The following is a 6100-nucleotide window of genomic DNA, read 5'->3' on the forward strand; positions in this document are numbered from 1 at the left end:
CATATGCATCATGTAAATTATATCTTATAAGTTGCAAGCCTCATGCATAGCGTACTAATAGTGCCCGCACCTTGTCCTAATTAGCTTGGACTACCGGGTCATCACAATGCATTGTTTTTACCAAGTGTCACAAAGGGGTACCTCTATGCCGCCTGTACAAAGGTCTAAGGAGAAAGCTCGCATTGGATTTCTCGCTATTGATTATTCTTCAACTTAGACATCCATACCGGGACAACATAGACAACAGATAATGGACTCCTCTTTTATGCATAAGCATATACCAACAATTAATAATTTTCTCATTTGAGATTTGAGGATTGTTGTCCAAAACTGAAACTTCCACCATGGAGCATGGCTTTAGTTAGCGGCCCGATGTTCTTCTCTAACATATGCATGCTTAACCATATGGTGGTAGATCTCTCTTACTTCAGACAAGACGAACATGCATAGCAACTCACATGAAATTCAACAACGAAAAGTTGATGGCGTCCCCGAGTGAACATGGTTATCGCACAACAAGCAACTTAATAAGAGATAAAGTGCATAATTACATATTCAATACCACAATAGTTTTTAAGCTATTTGTCCCATGAGCTATATATTGCAGAGGTGAATGATGGAATTTTAAAGGTAGCACTCAAGCAATTTACTTTGGAATGGCGGAAAATACCATGTAGTATAGGTAGGTATGGTGGACACAAATGGCATAGTGGTTGGCTCAAGTATTTTGGATGCATGAGAAGTATTCCCTCTCGATACAAGGTTTAGGCTAGCAAGGCTTATTTGAAACAAACACAAGGATGAACCGGTGCAGCAAAACTCACATAAAAGACATATTGAAAACATTATAAGACTCTACACCGTCTTCCTTGTTGTTCAAACTCAATACTAGAAATTATCTAGACCTTAGAGAAACCAAATATGCAAACCAAATTTTAGCATGCTCTATGTATTTCTTCATTAATGGGTGCAAAGCATATGATGCAAGAGCTTAATCATGAGCACAACAATTGCCAAGTATCACATTACCCAAGACATTTATAGCAATTACTACATGTATCATTTTCCAATTCCAACCATATAACAATTTAACGAAGGAGAAACTTCGCCATGAATACTATGAGTAGAAACCAAGGACATACTTGTCCATATGCTACAGCGGAGCGTGTCTCTCTCCCATAAAGTGAATGCTAGGATCCATTTTATTCAAACAAAACAAAAAACAAAAACAAACCGACGCTCCAAGAAAAAGCACATAAGATGTGATGGAATAAAAATATAGTTTCAGGGGAGGAACCTGATAATGTTGTCGATGAAGAAGGGGATGCCTTGGGCATCCCCAAGCTTAGACACTTGAGTCTTCTTGATATATGCAGGGGTGAACCACCGGGTGCATCCCCAAGCTTAGAGCTTTCACTCTCCTTGATCATGTTGCATCATACTCCTCTCTTGATCCTTGAAAACTTCCTCCACACCAAACTCGAAACAACTCATTAGAGGGTTAGTGCACAATATAAACTTGACATATTCAGAGGTGACACAATCATTCTTAACACTTCTGGATATTGCATAATGCTACTGGACATTAATGGATCAAAGAAATTCATCCAACATAGCGAAAGAGGCAATGCGAAATAAAAGGCAGAATCTGTCAAAATAGAACAGTTCGTATTGACGAATTTTAAAATGGCAACAGACTTGCTCAAATGAAAATGCTCAAATTGAATGAAAGTTGCGTACATATCTGAGGATCATGCACGTAAATTGGCTTAATTTTCTGAGCTACCTACAGGGAGGTGGACCCAGATTCGTGACAGCAAAGAAATCTGGAACTGTGCAGTAATCCAAATCTAGTACTTACTTTTCTATCAACGGCTTAACTTGGCACAACAAAACACAAAACTAAGATAAGGAGAGGTTGCTACAGTAGTAAACAACTTCCAAGACACAAAATAAAAACAAAGTACTGTAGGTAAAAACATGGGTTGTCTCCCATAAGCGCTTTCTTTAACGCCTTTCAGCTAGGCGCAGAAAGTGTGTATCAAGTATTATCAAGAGACGAAGTGTCAACATCATAATTTGTTCTCATAATAGAATCAAAAGGTACCTTCATTCTCTTTCTAGGGAAGTGTTCCATACCTTTCTTGAGAGGAAATTGATATTTTATATTACCTTCCTTCGTATCAATAATAGCACCAACAGTTCGAAGAAAAGGTCTTCCCAATATAATGGGACAAGGTGCATTGCATTCAATATCCAAGACAACAAAATCAACGGGAACAAGGTTATTGTTAACGGTAATGCGAACATTATCAACTTTACCCAAAGGTTTCTTTGTAGAATGATCAGCAAGATTAACATCCAAATAACAATTTTTCAGCGGTGGCAAGTCAAGCATATTATAAATTTTCTTAGGCATAACAGAGATACTTTCACCAAGATCACATAAAGCATTACAATCAAAATCTTTAACCTTCATCTTAATGATGGGCTCCCAACCATCCTCTAGCTTTTTAGGAATAGAGGCTTCGCGCTCTAGTTTCTCTTCTCTAGCTTTTATAAGAGCATTTGTAATATGATGTGTAAAAGCCAAATTTATAGCACTAGCATTAGGACTTTTAGCAAGTTTTTGCAAGAACTTTATAACTTCAGAGATGTGGCAATCATCAAAATTCAAACCATTATAATCTAAAGCAATGGGATCATCATCCCCAATGTTGGAAAAAATTTCAGCAGCCTTTATCACAGGCGTTTCAGCAGTTTTAGCAGCTTTGAGCAGCTTTTCGCGCTTTGCATTAGAAGTGGAAACATTGCTAACACCAATTCTTTTATTAGTATGAGTAGGAGGTGCAGCAACATGTGTAGCATTAGCATTACTAGTGGTGGTAATAGTCCAAACTTTAGCTATATTCTTTTCTTTAGCTAGTTTTTCATTTTCTTCTCTATCCCACCTAGCACGCAGTTCAGCCATTAATCTTATATTCTCATTAATTCTAACTTGAATGGCATTTGCTGTAGTAGTAATTTTATTATGATGATTCTCATTAGGCAAAACTTTTGATTTCAAAAGATCAACATCGACGAAGCAAGACTATCGACTTTAGAAGCAAGTATATCAATTTTCCCAAGCTTTTCTTCAACAGATTTGTTAAAAGCAAGTTTGTGTACTAATAAATTCTTTAAGCATGGCTTCAAGTCCAGGGGGTGAACTCCTATTATTGTTGTAAGAATTCCCATAAGAATTACCATAGCCGTTGCCATTATTATAAGGATATGGTCTATAGTTGTTACTAGAATTGTTCCATTAAGCATTGTTGTTGAAATTATTATTTTTAATGAAGTTTACATCAACATGTTCTTCTTGTGCAACCAATGAAGCTAATGGAACATTATTAGGATCAATATTAGTCCTATCATTCACAAGCATAGACATAATAGCATCAATCTTATCACTCAAGGAAGAGGTTTCTTCGACGGAATTTACCTTCTTACCTTGTGGAGCTCTTTCCGTGTGCCATTCAGAGTAGTTGATCATCATATTATCAAGAAGCTTTGTTGCTTCACCAAGAGTGATGGACATAAAGGTACCTCCAGCAGCTGAATCCAATAAATTCCACGAAGAAAAATTTAGTCCCGCATAGAAGGTTTGGATGATCATCCAAGTAGTCAGATCCATGGGTTGGGCAATTTTTAACCAAAGATTTCATTCTTTCCCAAGCTTGAGCAACATGTTCAGTATCTAATTGTTTAAAATTCATTATGCTACTCCTCAAAGATATAATTTTAGCAGGGGGATAATATCTACCAATAAAAGCATCCTTGCATTTAGTCCATGAATCAATACTATTCTTAGGCGAGAGATAGCAACCAATCTTTAGCTCTTCCTCTTAATGAGAAAGGGAACAATTTTAGTTTAATAATATCACCATCTACATCTTTATATTTTTGCATTTCACATAATTCAACAAAATTATTAAGATGGGCAGCGAGCATCATCGTAACTAACACTGAGAAAATTGCTCTCGCATAACAAGATTCGAGAAAGCGGGTTTAATTTCAAAGAATTCTGTCTGTAGTAGCAGGTGGAGCAATAGGTGTGCATAAGAAATCATTATTATTTGTGGTTGTGAAGTCACACAACTTAGTATTTTCAGCGTTGGCCATTTTAGCAACGAGTAAATAAAGCAAACTAGATAAAGTAAATGCAAGTAAACTAATTTTTTTGTATTTTTGATATAGCAAACAAGATAGCAAATAAAGTAAAACTAGCAACTAATTTTTTTGTATTTTGATTTAGTGCAGCAAACAAAGTAGTAAATAAAACTAAGCAAGACAAAAACAAAGTAAAGAGATTGAGAAGTGGAGACTCCCCTTGCGAGCGTGTCTTGATCTCCCCGGCAACGGCGCCGAAAAAGAGCTTGATGGCGTGTATTTCACACGTTCGTTGGGCAACCCCAAGAGGAAGGTATGATGCGCACAGCAGCAAGTTTTCCCTCGGAAAGAAACCAAGGTTTATCGAACCAGGAGGAGCCAAGAAGCACGTTGAAGGTTGATGGCGGCGGGATGTAGTGCGGCGCAACACCGGTGATTCCGGCGCCAACGTGGAACCCGCACAACACAACCAAAGTACTTTGCCCCAACGAAACAGATGAGGTTGTCAATCTCACCGGCTTGCTGTAACAAAGGATTAACCGTATTGTGTGGAAGATGATTGTTTGCAGAAAACAGTAGAACAAGTATTGCGAGTAGATTGTATTTCGAGTAAAGAGAATTGGACCGGGGTCCACAGTTCACTAGAGGTGTCTCTCCCATAAGACGAACAGCATGTTGGGTGAACAAATTACCGTTGGGCAATTGACAAATAAAGAGAGCATGACAATGCACATACATATCATGATGAGTATAGTGAGATTTAATTGGGCATTACGACAAAGTACATAGACCGTCATCCAACTGCATCTATGCCTAAAAAGTCCACCTTCGAGGTTATCATCCGAACCCCTTCCAGTATTAAGTTGCTAACAACGAGACAATTGCATTAAGTATGGTGCGTAATGTAACTAGTGACTACATCCTTGAACATAGCACTAATGTTTTATCCCTAGTGGCAACAGACACAACACAACCTTAGAACTTTCTCGTCATCTGTCCCGAGTGTCAATGCGAGCATGAACCCACTATCGAGCATAAGTACTCCCTCTTGGAGTTACAAGCATCTACTTGGCCAGAGCATCTACTAGTAACGGAGAGCATGCAAGATCATAAACAACACATAGCATAACTTTGATAATCAACATAACAAGTATTCTCTATTCATCGGATCCCAACAAACGCAACATATAGAATTACAGATAGATGATCTTGATCATGTTAGGCAACTCACAAGATCCGACAATGATAGCACAATGGGGAGAAGACAACCATCTAGCTACTGCTATGGACCCATAGTCCAGGGGTAGACTACTCACACATCACACCGGAGGCGACCATGGCGGCGTAGAGTCCTCCGGGAGATGATTCCCCTCTCCGGCAGGGGGCCGGAGGCGATCTCCTGGATCCCCCGAGATGGGATCGGCGGCGGCGGCGTCTCTGGAAGGTTTTCCGTATCGTGGCTCTCGGTACCGGGGGTTTCGTCACGGAGACTTTTTATAGGCGGAAGGGCAGGTCAAGAGGCGGCACGGGGGCCCCACACTACGGGCCGGCGCGGCCAAGGGGGGGCCGCGCCGCCCTATAGTGTGGCCCCTCCGTGGCCCCTCTTCGTCTCTCCTTCGGACTTCCGGAAGCTTCGTGAGAAAATAGGCCCCCGGGCTTTGATTTCGTCCAATTCCGAGAATATTTCCTTACTAGGATTTCTGAAACCAAAAACAGCAGAAAACAACGAATCGGCACTTCGGCATCTTGTTAATAGGTTAGTTCCAGAAAATGCACGAATATGACATAAAGTGTGCATAAAACATGTAGATAACATCAATAATGTGGCATGGAACATAAGAAATTATCGATACGTCGGAGACGTATCACGGCCGCGCCCACGACCACCACCACGTCCACGACGGCCACCGTAGCCACCGCCACGGCCAGGGTTGGAGTAGGGCACGAG

Source organism: Lolium rigidum, chromosome 1 (genome assembly GCF_022539505.1).
Source record: "Lolium rigidum isolate FL_2022 chromosome 1, APGP_CSIRO_Lrig_0.1, whole genome shotgun sequence".
Lineage (NCBI taxonomy): Eukaryota > Viridiplantae > Streptophyta > Magnoliopsida > Poales > Poaceae > Lolium > Lolium rigidum.